Raw genomic sequence first — 15,874 nt, 5'->3', positions numbered from 1 at the left:
CAACTGAGGCGCCAGGTGGAAATGGCATGGCAAGCCGTTCCACAGGACTACATCCAGCATCTCTACGATCGTCTCCATGGGAGAATAGCAGCCTGCATTGCTGCGAAAGGTGGATATACACTGTACTAGTGCCGACATTGTGCATGCTCTGTTGCCTGTGTCTATGTGCCTGTGGTTCTGTCAGTGTGATCATGTGATGTATCTGACCCCAGGAATGTGTCAATAAAGTTTCCCCTTCCTGGGACAATGAATTCACGGTGTTCTTATTTCAATTTCCAGAAGTGTAAGTTCTCGTAGCACCATACAGATTCCTGACAGCGTATAGATAGTCCTGAAATTTTTTGATTGTGAATTTTTAATAGCTATGACAATACTTGTAAGATTTAAAACGAAAAACGTGAGGCACATGCAATACGTAATAGATGCATGATAACGAGGTGTGCGGCAAAAGCAATGAGACTGACACCACTGCGTGCGATCTGGCAACACTGTGTTGTTATTCTTGTGCAGGCCGGTGAATTCGGCCCTTCCAGAAACTCAGTCCGATTTTCAGCTCCGTACAGCCATCACGTAATTTTTGAGAGCGCCATCAGTGAAGTTCTGGTTTTGCTGTGTGTTACGGAAATGGAACAGCAGAATTTAGAGCAACGTTACGCCAAATCAAGAGCACAAGTTTTTGACTGGCAAAAATCATTTTTGGAAGACAGAGAACACGTTGAAGATGAACCTCGCTCAAAGAGACCTTAAAAACGTCCAACGTGTAAGAACGTGTGATTGCTCTTGTGATATCAGACTGCCGTTTAACGATAAGGATGATGGGTGATCTCTTAAACACTTTCAACGTACATCAACTTTTGACCGATTTTGGCAACTCGCAGACGACTGGATGCCGTATCATGACAACGCCCCATGTTACACGGCCTCTTCCATCACTGAATTTTTTACTTCAAGAGGCATTTCCTGTTGTTCCACAGCCCCCTTGTTCACCTGATCTGAGTCCTTGTGTCTTTTCCTTTACCCTGTATTGAAAAAATGTCTTAAAAGGACGTCATTTGGGACTCTGGAGACCATTCAAAAGAATGTTACCGACATCCTAAGGCCGTAACAGTTGAAGCATTTCATCGCTGCTACCAAGACTGGGAACAACGACTCCACCAGTGTACAACTGCCAAAGAAACTACTTTGAAGGGGACAGTATTGTTGTTTGGAAAAAATGAAAACTTTAGTAGCTAAAAAAATGGATGTCCTTTCTTTTCTCACGCACTGCGTAATTTACCTTGTTACCGTTCCATGACTTACTGACACATGAAAAGTTAATCTCCTTAATATTATCTATTGCATGTGCCGCATGTCTTTCGTTTCATATCATAAAAGTATTTTATAGCTATTAAAAATTCACCGCCACAAATTTTCAGGTTTGGGATCTGGAATTAATATGGAACCAAAAGAAAATACTTTATACTTTTTCGCCCATTTGAAAACGTCGTATATTAAAAATTTTGAAGAGTGTACCAGTATTGATTTCATCCGTTTTAGGGTAAAGTTAGTGGTAGTATAAATTAACATAGACCCCATTGAAATCTCAAAAATAATCTTGGTGAAAACAGATTTACGACAATTTAATACTTTGACTGTCAGTCTTATCAGCTGAGGACGCGAAAATTTCGGTTCGCAGTCGATCCCGTTATTCGACGGGTTGATATGATTTCTCCAAGTTTTAAATACGAAATCACATTTATTGACGATCTCAATCGGATTTCATTGTGTTTTTCTAATTCGGACGTAAAAATTGCGCGCTTTCTAACAAACGGCAAGGTTTACGTGGCCGGTAGTCGAAGTGTTAAACGCCTCTGGAAATATTTGAGGCTAACAGTTGAGCCGTCTCAGTCTCTGTAACAGAGTGTATGATTGCACAGAGAGCTTCTATACTATAACATTGACTGTCTGTCAGACGATTGTGCTGTATCCACATACTGCTAAATCTTGCCTTTGTGGAATCCATCGTATACCAGAAGATTAAGTAGCAATTCCAGAGCAAGTTGGTGATTTTCTATTATTCAATAACTTTCTGAAACAGTTATTTGTTGTCCGTTGTCATGGCTTGTTACTATGATCTATCAACTATTAAATACTCTGTACGTTCTCTCGCTTCGTGGATTTGGCTGACTCGAAATACGCTGACATGTTGACATTTTGTGTTCGATTCATTCAGACGGCCATTATTACATCTGATAAAAGTAGCGTTGCGAATTGTGTAGAACTATTTCATTCCTTTATGTGAAAGACATACAATGTTACTAGTCCAATTCTGGTTTCTCTTAACGTTCAAGACCCTTGGAAATCGATTTTATTTTTTATTTTTAATCATGTAAACGAGATTAGTCAGTAGTGGCAGGAAGCAACACATTTCTGTCACTTAATTTGGTACTTTCCTACTGTTTTTGTCACAGAAGTTCAGAAATTTCACTGCAGTTCACCTATTCCTTTGTTAACAGACTGTTTCTGTTACGACAGAATAAAGAGGCGCAGCGGGAAGACAGTGGACTCTTACTCGGGAGAATGGTGGTTCATAATGGGTTATCCAGATCTAGATTTTTCCTGGTTCCCCTAAACTGATTACAAAATTGTTCAAATGGCTCTGAGCACTATGGGACTTAACATCTGAGGTCATCAGTCCCCTAGAACTTAGAGCTGCTTGAACCTAACTAACCTAAGGACATCACACACATCCATGCCCGAGGCAGGATTCGAACCTGCGACCGTAGCGGTCGCGCGGTTCCAGACTGAAGCGCCTAGAACAGCTCGACCACACAGGCCGGCCCTAAACTGATTATGATAAGTGTTAAGATGGTGCCTTAAAGAGGATAGTTCACCAATCCATGTTTATGCTCCGTCTGTAATGGTCCTTCGGGGGACTCGAGCTTCTCAGAATCAGTTAAAGGGAAAGCTGGGGTCTTTCCTTTGGACAGTAAGCAACGGAATTCTTTTCTCATCTTCGTCGTATTCGCGCTCGTGTACTGCCTTAATAACCCTATCGATCCCTGGCTTTAAGACAGTAATGAACCGCCCTTTTCAGAGGGACGTTGAAAGTGGCCACTACTTTAAGTCTTTAACCAGTGAGTACATACAACGTTATGACACCGACGTTATACCCTGGAAACGTTCTACTTTATTTGAAAGCTGACCCGTAAATGAATTATAACGCCAAGTGATTGCTTCTAGCGAAACATGCTCTAATGAACCATCTTCCAAAGCGCAACGGATTAATAAAAGAAATTTAACACAAATTCAAGCAAGATTCTCGCAAACTTCATTCAAAACAGCCATCCATCGTAAGGCACCTATCATTGTTCGAGTGTTTTACCGGAATGAACCATCTTTCTAAGCGCAACGGATTAATAAAAGTAATTTAACACAAATTCAAGCAAGATTCTCGCAAACTTCCTTCAAAACAGTCATCTATCGTAAGGCACCTATCATTATTCGAGTGTCAGAATTTACCGGAATGATACACTCGAAGCTTATTAACCTGCGCAAATGATTCACTCTTGTAGCACGTGCCTCAAAGATCGACTGCGAGCCTCGCTTTGTAGGTGAAAATGGTATGTAAAATTAAGGAATGTTCTTTCTGCGGAAGATAATTCTAAATACTTCAAACACATTAACGTGCAACAGATACTTTATGAACAAAGTGTTACTAGACCACTTCTACGGACTAGTATTAAAGATCAGAGAACCGAAAAGTAACTTCGTGCGGAAAGAGATCAATGAAGAGTTGAATTTAAGCTATTGTACTATAGAGAAGTGGATACAAAATGTTCAAATGTGTGTGAATTCCTGAGGGACCAAACTGTAAGGTCATCGGTCCTTAGACTTACCCACTACTTAAACTAACTTATGCTAAGAACAACACACACACACACACACACACACACACACACACCCATGCCCGAGGGAGGACTCGAACCTCCGGTGGGAGGGGCCGAGCAGTCCCTGTCATGGCGCCTCAAACCTCGCGGCCACTCCGCGCAGCCCGAATTGGATACAAGAGGCTCATGAACAGTGCACATAAATGTTCTCCTACGGACAGTATGATCTTACGGAACTGCACATCTATAAAAAACAAAAAATAGCCCCATATTCATAATAAACCCCTCAATGTTATTTAAAGAATGGGAAAGTAATTTGATAAGCGACAGGTATGCTCGGATGACCAGATGAAAGATATTAATCTCCTATTACTTTAACAAAGACGCAAATTGAAAAATGAGCTAGCACTCTCCCGTGAAACAAAACAGCGTGGCATATCCGATAAATATACTTGAAAAATTAAGTAGCACATCAGTACAATGCCACCAAGCCATTATCTCATCAGTAATACTCGATGATGTAGCAGGTGGTTAAAGTGAACGTGTAGCTACTCACAGAGCTCCAGGGTGGACTGTAACTATATTATGGCAGCGAAACGTGGTAGATGTCCTAATGCGTTGATGCGGAACCCATATACGGTGAAATTAGTTCCAATTTTTGGCCAGCAGGTGCAAATGTGGCGCTATGGATGCAAGAAATACGTATAAAAATGTTTCCACATGTAATAGATTAGGAACGACGCGTGGACAGAAAAGGTATTACCAATGAGAAAGACATACTGTTGGTTTTATTATTAACCACCGCTTATACGATTCGTTCCATATAGGCTTCGGAGACGTCAACGAGATGCTGTATGGGTAAAACGACGTGATCAACATTTACTCGAGGTAGTTCCGGTGGAATCTGAGCAACGAATTCCTGAGACCGAACGTGTTCCTGGTAAAGGCGTCCTTTTAGATATCCCCAGAGCCAAAAGTCACATAGATTCAGATCAGGTGATCCTGCAGGCCATGCATATGGTAAACCTCTGCAAATAACATGTTTGTGAAAGGTTCCATTACTCTGGTCTTTCACTGGGCGAACGAGATGAGGTGTTGCCCCTTCTTCCATGGAAACACTGTTTTCCAAACAGTTGCACTCTTCCAAGCAGGAATCACACTCTGTACACGGAGGTCTCGATGAAGTGCAGACCTCAGGGTACACTTGACAGACCTTCTGGGTGTTTCTCTCTGCAAAGAAGCACGAATCGAGAATAAAGGTGCTTGTGAATCCACATGACACATTCTCATATGGCGAGTGCAATGGATCTTGAAACCTTCCCTCCTCCTCTATATCTCTCTTGTTACGCAACCTTCCCTTCTACAATAACCTATGAAACCTTCCCTTAGGATTTCTATCTCTTGCTTAATAATAACAAATGAAATCTTCCCTTTGAAATTAATTCTATTTCTCAATCTTCGCATACAAATTTAAATGCTGCCTGTTAAAAATAATTTTCTGATTATTTCGACGAAACATAGAATGTGTCGTCGTCGTGGCCCTCGGTCGTTACCTGAAATTACCCAAAATTGTTCCTTACCTTTTTACTGTTACTGGATCGCCATCTGGCTGCTACATCGAACTGCGACATGAATATACTTACTGTATTAGCTGCTGGTGCGCTGTCATAATAAGTGGCTGTATTTATTACCAAAGCTGTCGTTATTCTTTAATAGCAAAGCTGACGTTACTCTTTCATTAATTTGACTGAAGTTACGTAATTCATAGTTAAACAAGTGGACAACAATAAAATTTTGCGAAGTTTTACGTTGATGATTTTGGGACGGATTGTAATGAGTAATGCAATACTGCTGGCAAAAATTAATTATATTCTGAAAGAAATGATTTTACAAACGTTCAAATGGGACTTACTTTTTACAATAATCTTACAACTAGCATTGCGCAAACATACCTTCGGTAGGCTTGAGTTTCTCAAAAAATTAATTCAATAAAATTAGTTCCTCTTATGATAATAGTTATCTGATGTCTCAGTACATCCGTCTATAATCTCTTGTAAATCATAGCTGGTGGCTGGCAGGCACACCGCTCCTCTCAACCTCTCGCTACAGACCTACTTCCGACTCGCTTCACTTCTCACTTACTATTGACTTCCTACGAATGCAAAAGTGCGGTCTCTCCCGCCAACAATTCTTTCTGGTGCAGACGATCCCTGCTACCATTACAAAATGTATCAATGCGTGGTCTTTCCCGCTCTGTTCTTAAAATGTATCCATACGCGGTCTCTCCCCCTCTTTCTAAAATTATATCAATGTGCGGTCTCTCCTGCCAACAATACTTTGGTGCAGACATCCCCTGCTACCACAATTATTTCCAACAAGACAAATTTTAATTATTCCTACTTAATCCTATTAATAAAATATAAACATATTTCATAAATTGTGATTTGACAATAGACAATAGAAATATAGACGTCTTACAATCTTCGTGAACAACACGCAGTTAACAGTGCTCCAAATTTGGCAGTTCTGAATACTCACCGTACTCTGCTGTATAAAATATGCCTCGTCACTCTATAGAATATTGCAGCCCGGCCACATTTCACCAGCTTCGAACCGTGTCGGAAACCGAAGAGCATATTGAGAACGCTGCTGCCGGTCACGAGTTTTCTGTTGCTACACCATCTGGATCTTGCACGGGTACCAGAGTAAAACAGCCCACTAAACTTCCCGTAGGTGTTGACCATGGATTGTACAACTCTCGTGACACTGCACGAGCGCTAGAATTACACGGAGCACCTGCTGCATGGTCACTAACATCAACAGCAACCTCAACAATTTCTTCCACCAGTATAGGACACCTCGCTGTTCCAGGTGCCACACTGTGCGCACCCCAGTTTTCGAATTTCATTATCATCTTCTTTAAACCATTTAATGACACCTGGCCTCCTTTGACACCTTTCACCGTAACTGCAGTCGTTCACAGAATACAGTGTCAGTAACAGCCCACGGTCTCTCTTCTCGCCAGGCATACTGTTCACTCACGTTATGGCTTGTCAGGCATCATACCGTTATAAAGAAAGTATACAGCGACGTATTTGCAGCTGATGGCCAAAGCTGGAACTAATTTCTCTAGTACAATCCGGTTCAGCATTGACGCGTTACATATCTGCCAAGTTTCGCTGACACACTATAATTACACCCCACAACGGACCTCTGTAAGCAGCTGCACTTCAGTTATAACTAACCTGCAGTTTCACTATGTCCATCTCAATATCACAAGATAAATGTCTTACTTTACAAGTCGGCAGCAATCGCAAGTTCACAGCTCCAAGCGGTAATCAAAAACGGCCGGCCAGAGTGGCCGAGCGGTTCTAGGCGCTACAGTCTGGAACCGCGCGACTGCTACGGTCGCAAGTTCGAATCCTGCCTCGGGCGTGGATGTGTGTGGTGTCCTTAGGTTAGTTAGGTTTAAGTAGTTCTAAGTTCTAGGGGACTGATGACCTAAGAAGTTAAGTCTCATAGTGCTCAGAGCCATTTGAACCATTAATCAAAAACGAGGATATCCGACAGGCTACACTGCCTTACCAACCTCGCGTCATCACGGGAAGCAATACGATTGACTAGACGGAATTACCGTTCAAAGTATTTAGTACATAGATGCTATGTTGCCACTCAAAGGCAAAGCTATTATAGCTGACAGATTTGTTAACTACACGGTTTTTGGGTGAAAATGTGCTTAACAAGTAGCATACCAACGCATATAATGAAAGTCGTTCACATAAGACGGCTTTTAGGGCTACAAAAGTGTTTTAGCAGAGTATTGGTACTGTTTTGGTACTTAAAAGTTACTAGTAAAGAAGCGGTTACTATTTCAATTCCCAGCGAAATGATCTCCGGATTACAGATGCTCGCAAAACAAAGAGCGACAGGTGGGAAAACTTACTAAAATACACTGCTGAACAGTTTCGTAAATGCAAGAAGTATCAGACAAAGCAAAAAGTCATGGTCGACAATAAAATCTTGGAAGAGATGTGATTTCAATAATGGAAGTAACAAAAGCAGCCTAATGGGGGTTTTCATGTGGACATATTGCACTTATTCTAAGGCTCTTGGCAACGGTTAAAAGATTACTAGCAAAGAAAAATGTTCTCAGTTATCATCACATCAAATTCCAGTATCGTTGAAGAAAACATATGCAGGAAAACAGCTTGCTGATATTCATTGATAAGTCATAGTGTTCTAAAAAGTTGAGTCTCATTTCATGCCTGTAGCAGAGGGTTACAGGTGAACTGTCTTCAGTAGAATGTTGGCAGTACATCGGTGTGCTACTTTCAAATTGTAATATATAGCCAGTTACATTACTCGGAAGGGGATTCGTTACCAAGAACCATGTCCCTATAAAAAACATTCAACTGAGTCTCTAGTAGGACAGATCTTTCTACGGAACAGTCACCGTTTCTTCGAATCTCTGACGCAGGCATTATATAAAGATGAATGTTTCTAGTTGTCGGAACGACCACTGAGGGGCCGGCCAAGTTCTTCTACTTTCCTCCAGAGAGCAGTAGCCGTTATCGTTAACATCAACAGTTCCAAAGAAAGACCTCCTTGCTTGCAGGTGTCGTAGCAGGAAATGGGGCCCCTCCCCTCTTTGACTTCTGATCGAGTTATTTTTTAGTATCATGGTCACAAGATATGGAAGGCGTCCTACTTAAGTAGGTTCATTTGAAGTTCTGTGAAATTTTCTGGCAAACGTATGAGGACGTTCGCGCCAACATACGAATATGTTGGCTGTGATTGTTCCAGGAGACGGTACCTGATAGAAGTGTAAGACGTGACTAATATTCTACTTTCAATTAATGCAGACATGTTCCTTAGAAGGCACAATATGTGAACGTTGCACATAGCTAAGTGTCTGATCGTAAATCTAACGTATTTCTTGTATGCTTCAACTATATGTCCGTAGCTTGTAGCTGAAGAGACAAAGTAAGTCTCAATGTAGGTGTTTACTAGTTTTTACAGTTAGTTTCTTGTCCGAAATGAAGTTAGCAGTTTTTTTTTCATTCGTAGATTCCTCTACAATCCAACTTACATCGTTAAAAAGGACAGACAATAGTGAATGGAAATATACTGACAGAAAATGTCGCAACACCAGAAAGGAGTTGCGCGACATAAACGAAAATTGGGAGGCGTTTTTCTACATCTGAAAGATGATGTCTATTGCAATTTTACACCAGTCTAATATGAATAATAGGAAAATTTTGAGGATGCTAATGAGGTTTGTTTTAAATGCACGTTGCAAATTTCGTGAGCGTAAGTTATCTTTGGAATTGGTGAGTTGATGTTGGTCAAGAATACCTTTAAGGTGACATAGAAGCCACTATTAACATCTCACTGAGTTTAAACGAGGTCATGTTATAGGGCTACGAGAAGCTGCATTCTCTTTCTGCGATACTGCAGAAAGCGTAGGCAGGAATCAGCGGTTGTCACGAGAATGTACGCCCGCCAGAAGATCGGTATCCGGACGGCCACGTGAGAAAAACCATCGTGTTCGGCGTATGGCTCGGGAGCATCGTACTGCATCTGATCACAAATCTGATCAGCAGTTGGCACCACAGCAACACAGTGAACCGTTACAAATCGGTTACTTCAAGGACAGGTCCGTGCCAGACGTCCTGTAGCGTGGATTCTACTGATCCGAAACCACCGTCATTTGTGAATTGAGTGGTGTCAAGCTAGAGGTCATTGGAGGGAAAGGTGAGGAAGTCTGTTGTGTTTTCTGATTGAAGCTGGCTCTGTTTCGGGGCCAGTGATGGTCGTGTGTTGGTGAGAAGGTCAGGTGAGGCCCTGCATCCAGTCGGTCTGCATGCTAGACACGCTGGACCTATACCTGGAGTTATGGTTTGGCGTGCCATATCATATGACAGCAGGAGCATTTACGTGGTTATCCTGTGCACCCTGACAGAAAAACTGTGCGTCAACCTGGTGATTCGACCTGTTGTGCAGCTATTCATGAATAGCTTTCAAAAGGCTATTTTGAAACAGGATAAAGCTCGCACAGATACAGCTGTTGTAACCCAACAAGCTCTACGCAGAGGTTCCCAAACTGGGGGGCGCGCCCCCCTTTGGGGGCGTGATGATGTTGGAAGGGGGGCGCAGGTGGAGTTAGCTGTATAAACCTAATACTTCTTTTTAATATCGATATTTTAATAAAAATGAATGTGCAGGTATTAATGATAGATTATGGTGCTAAATGCAATCGTTTGGTGTCCCACTTCCCGCATTCCTATCTCAATAACCTATCCTGGAACATACAGCTTTTGAAGATCACTTTTAGAATGTCACGTTTTGAATGTCACGCACCGAAACTCTCAAAATTACGAAGGAGATATGAGTTAATTCTAATGTAACAGATTTGTAAACAACTTACTTCTGACAACTGGAAAACAGAAAAGTCAGGTATTAACTATTCCGTACATTTGTACACATGAACTGAACGTAATCATAACTTTTAGCCGTAGTAGGCTATGTTCATCAGAGTAATAATCACTTATACTGCGTAACTGCAAAAATGCCGTTTTATTACCCTGTCAACCCGCGGATCCCCATGTGATGCGATTACAGTGACTTTAATAGACTGTATACGCTTCAAATGAACTGGCGGCTTCCTAATTTGGACGCCAGGGTTATGCCCTTTGTCACCAGAAAAATGTGCGTGAATGCGAAACTAGTACAAGTGTTCGTTCTGAGCAGAGTACTTCACGCCGTTCTGGAAACATTGTCGTGACTGCTAACAATGAAACATAACCCAGCTAGGTAGACAATGAAGTCCATTAGTGAGGCTATTTTTTTTTTCGGACGGTCATTACTACAGCTCTTTCGTTCGCATTACTTATCTGACAAAACAGTTATTTTTTCTTCTGCCTTTTTGAAATACGGCATAATTTCGTTTGAAATTAGTGTACGTTCTTTGCTGCGACAGTGGCTTCTTTTGGTACGGGTACAGAGATAACTGCTTGGCACTGTGCACAGTTTCCAGCGATGTGTGAGGTGTATCCATGACCTTACTTAATTCCTGTGAAATTTGACAACCAATTCATTGATGTTATCTCAAAACTTATAACGTTTTGTTTATAAGTAACGAAAGATAGGGGGAAACACTGCTGGATTCTTCGCTCAAGCATCAGAAAAGGTACTGGAAGCCTCGTATGACTTATCTCTGCTTATTTCAAGGACCGAGAAAAGTCATATTATTGGAAAGACACTGGTCAAACCCTGTTTGTTGAAAGCTGCTGATATTGTTCTTGGGTCAGAAAGTAAACAAAAACTTTCACAGATACCGCTTTGTGACAATACTGTGAAACGTCGGATTGATGATATGGCCGAAGACATACAAAATCAATTAGTTACGGCCGTCAAACAATCGCAGTTTTTCGCAATACAGTTAGATGAGAGTACCGATGTTGCGAATTGTAGCCAACTGCTAGCTTTCGTTCGCTATATAGAAAATGAAGCAATTAAAGAAGTGTTGCTGTTTTCTACAGAGTTAAAGACAACTTCAAAAGCAATTTATATAATGGCCGCCGTCTGAATTCTTTTGTAAAAATGAGTTATGGTGGCAGAAACTGATAGGCGTATGCACGTCCCATCAATGCTTGGATGTCGCTCTGGATTCGTGCTGAGGTCAGAAAAAAAAACCTCGTGTTACTGCTATCCACTGTGTAATACATCGTGAAGCATTGGCAGCTAAGATACTTCCAAAGGAACTCAATGATGTCTTGAAATTGTGCATCAAAATCGTGAATCATATTAAAAAGAGTGTGTTAAATTCCAGGTTATTTACGGCTCTTTGTGAAGACTTGGGAGCAGAGTATAAAACACTTTTATTTCATACAGAAATATGCTGGCTCTCAAAAGGAAATAGAACTTCGAGACGAAGTGATGCAGCTTTTGGAAAATAACAAACAAACTGAGTTGTATGTGGAATTTAGAAAGCCCGGTGTTCATGTTACATTGGTGTTTCCGTCAGATATTTTCGAATCTTTAAACACATTGAATTTGAAATTACAAGGTGGAGAGTCAAACATAATTTTTCATCGGGATGCCATCAAAGCGTTTGCTGATAAGTTGCAACTATGGAAACGTAAAATTTTATCTTGCAATTATTCCTGCTTTCCCAGATTGTTTGGAATCCTGGAAGAAGCCCGATTTCAAAACGATTTTAAGGATACTGATACTAAGAGTAAAATATCGAACCATTTGCAGTACCTCATTGATGAATTCGAACGATACTTCCCTAACAGTTGTGATGATAAAATTTACTATAGGTTAGCGACGGATCCATTTCAGGTTGACGTGGATGTGTTACCAGACAGACTACAAGAGGAAGTCTTAGAAATTAAAAATTATTCTGCAGCGAAGTACGACTTTGAGAAGATGGATAAGCCTTTATTTCGGGTGAAATATCTCACGGTGTATCCCAGCACAGCAGAACAAGCACTGAAACTGTATTTGCCATTTTCAAGCACTTATTTTTGCGAAAGAGCATTTTCAGCGATAGTGGCGATAAAAAATAAGCTTAGAAGCAAACTCAGTATTGCCATTGATTTACGTTGCGCAGTTTCTACTATTCAGCCAAGAATTCAAAATCCTGTAAAAAATACGAAAGCTCATCCTTCACATTGATTTATTTGTTTGTTTCTTGCCATATGTGTGTGGAAATAATATTTTTATAATAAATACGTCACATTATAAGACAACTTGTTATTTTCCTCCTAACTATCCTTACATGTAGGTAATACTGTAAAATTATAAAAAAACTATTTCGAAGAAACAATATAAAATAAACATAGTGAATCTGATTTAAATATAAATACTGCGTGTGATCCTTATGGATTCTGATGTTACGTGTGGTATGTTATTTCAACTAATAATAGTATTTCTTCTGGATGAAGACACAGCGAAAGTTTATCCTAGACATGGCAACGAAGAGTAGTCCTAAAATCGTATACTGGTGAAGAAATGGTGTGCAGCAAGGGAATGTAATCAAGGTAAGGAAGTTGTTTTATTCATATTTTTTAAAGTTCTGTGTAGTCTGCAAAATTATTTCGTAAAATTTATTTTTTATTTTTTGTCTGGTTCTGGGAACTGGGCTATTGTCACTGTTTGGTAACTGTCGTCGTTGACATAAATGCCAACCTATGCGCAATGACAATGGGGAGCGCTATAGGCGTACAAATCTGTGATGTTCATTAACACTGTGACTGAGTAACTATTTTTGATAATGAGTGAAAGTAATAAGCTACACTCAACTTAAAATAACGGCCCGCATCCACTAATCTGCAAAGGTAGCAAATATTTTCCCTTGTTTACCAAGGACTTTCTTTACTTTCGGAGTGGCTTATAATCACTAGACTAGACTGATGACGTAATAACTGCGACTCGATACATTAACAGCCCACCATGTTACATGACGTTAGCATAACAAATTTTTCAATAGTTTCTTGATAATTAATAAAATCTCTATATTTCTTTAGGGGGGGGGGGGGGCACGGAAGTTTTCTTTTCGGCAGAAGGGGGGCGTGACAAACAAAAGTTTGGAAACCTCTGCTCTACAGTGTGTCAACATTTTGCCTTGTTCGGTCACCAGTTCTGTCTCCATTCGAGCTCACAGAGGGCATCATCGGACAACTCCAGCATCATCCACGACCAGTATTAAAAGTCCTTGCATTGACCTACCAAGTGGAACTGGCATGGAACTTCATCTCTCAAACCGACATCCGGCCGCTGTACAACAATGCATGCGCTTTTGCATTGTCGCATTCAACGTCTGGCTGTTACACTCGCCATTAACGTACCAGCGGTTCATATTAGCAATGGCTTATTTCACACTTAAATAATCTGCGATTTTGCTATATTAATCCCTGAAATATGTTACCTAGACAAATGTATTCCAGAAATTTCATTAGACTACATTAATTTTTATAGGTGTTACATTTCTTCCCGACAGTGTGGATGTTGGGGAAGGAGGAGGAGGAGAATGTGTTTAACGTTCCGTCGACAACGAGGTCATTAGAGACGGAGCGCAAGCTCGGGTGAGGGAAGGATTTGGAAGGAAATCGGCCGTGCCCTTTCAAAGGAACTATCCCGGCATTTGACTGAAGCGATTTAGGGAAATCACGGAAAACCTAAATCAGGATGGCCGGAGACGGGATGTTGGGGAAGAATCACTATTATCAGGGACTGAAGACAAGCAAGTACTTACACTCCTATATTGAAGAGAAACAAAGATTTGTAATTTAAGTACGAAAAATTATAAACATGATCAAGTCCGTCTAATCATAACACGCTATTCAATAAATCTGTATGTTCCTCCGGTTAAGAAACTCAGAAATGCTGCGAACAGAAATCCTCTGTCTAGGCAGTTAGGACGGCGACCGCAAGCTAAGTAGTTAAAAATGAAGTGTACGTACTTGCATTTAATGTTGGAAATAGATTGAAAGTTGAAAGAGATTTACCGTTTATCACTTACGAGTTTGCAGACTGATGTTGAGTGCCTGCATTCAGAACGAGTTTCCGTTAGGGCATATCTTGCGAATGAAATTCGATTGGTGAAGATTATTATGTACACCTCCACTCATACTTCGAAAGCCACCTCAAAGGTTGTTGCAGAGGGTACCTTGTGTACCAGTGTAACTTCCCTCTATTTCTGTTACAGTCGCGAATGTTTCGCGGTGAGAACGATTGCTGGTAAGCCTAAGTGTGGATCCGAAAATATCTGATTTTATATTTATGGTCTTTTCACGAGATATACGCAGTAAGAAGCAATATGCTGGTTGGCTCTTCCAGGAACGTACGCTCTCGGAAATTTAACAGTACACCAGAACGCCTCTCCTGCAGCGTCTGCCACTTGAGTTGACTGACCATCTCTGCGACGCTTTTGCACTCACTAAATTAATCTGTAACGAAACGTACTGCTTTTCTTTGGATCTTCTCGAAGATGAAGTCAGCAGAGATGAGTCATAAAAACCAGTTGAGGAAGTAAGGGGGAGGAAGTCTGGTGTGTCGTTTTCAAAGGAACCATCCCGGCCTTTGCATTAAGCTATTTAGCAAAATGACGCATGGAGGCTTCGTCTGCGATCCTGCCGAATTTGACCCCTCCATTCGATCTGTTATTCGTACAGTTTTCCACACAATCCCATAAATTAACTGACCTGATACTAAATTGAAGGTCACACGTTAGTTAAGTTTATGCATTCCACTGTACAGGAAACTAGAGAGAAGTAACAGGAAATAGTAACAACTACAAATTAGCTAGGAGGGATTCGAAGCCAAATAACCATATAAAACCAATATTAAGAAAAACTTTTATCAGTCTGAGATTCATTAAAGGGACCTTAAGGAAAGTGTAATTCATTCACGAACTAAATGGCTTGGTAAATACTTCTTCCAGCGAATCTTGAACATTGATCAGTGGGAGACAATTTGCAACGTATGATTAATGGAAGAGTTACCTAAGATCCTACGAAGAGCACTGCGTTTTGTCGAATCATAATTTGGCAAGTCCTGGGCTTTACAGAGGTGATCAACGATCTGCAACGGTAAATAGTATTAGAGACGCTCTGTGCATCGTGGAAAAATTTACTGCTGAAATCAGAGAGCGTCCACCACAAGAAGAAATGACCACGACGAAGAAAGAGAGACCATTGCTGACAGTGCATAACAGTTTCTGCATCATAATTCCGTGTTTAGGTGTTAGCGCTACATCTATGCCTATGGTACATCTGTAGGTTGCAAGGCACTGAATGGCGTGTCGCGGTTGGTACCTATTCCATCACAGTCATTGCTCTTCCGTGTTCCAGTATAAAGGTCTGTTTTAGCCACAGCATCCATTAATCGTATCGTCGTAGTCATTACAAGAGATGTATTTCAGAGTAGAAAACTTCCTGCCTTAACTCGCATGTGAAAGTGAACTATCAGAAAGTTGTTGCTAAGAATCTCTAGGATGG

Source organism: Schistocerca americana, chromosome 4 (assembly GCF_021461395.2).
Source record: "Schistocerca americana isolate TAMUIC-IGC-003095 chromosome 4, iqSchAmer2.1, whole genome shotgun sequence".
NCBI classification, from domain to species: domain Eukaryota; kingdom Metazoa; phylum Arthropoda; class Insecta; order Orthoptera; family Acrididae; genus Schistocerca; species Schistocerca americana.
The sequence above is the reverse complement of the archived record's forward strand: the minus strand, read 5'-3'. Positions refer to the sequence as shown.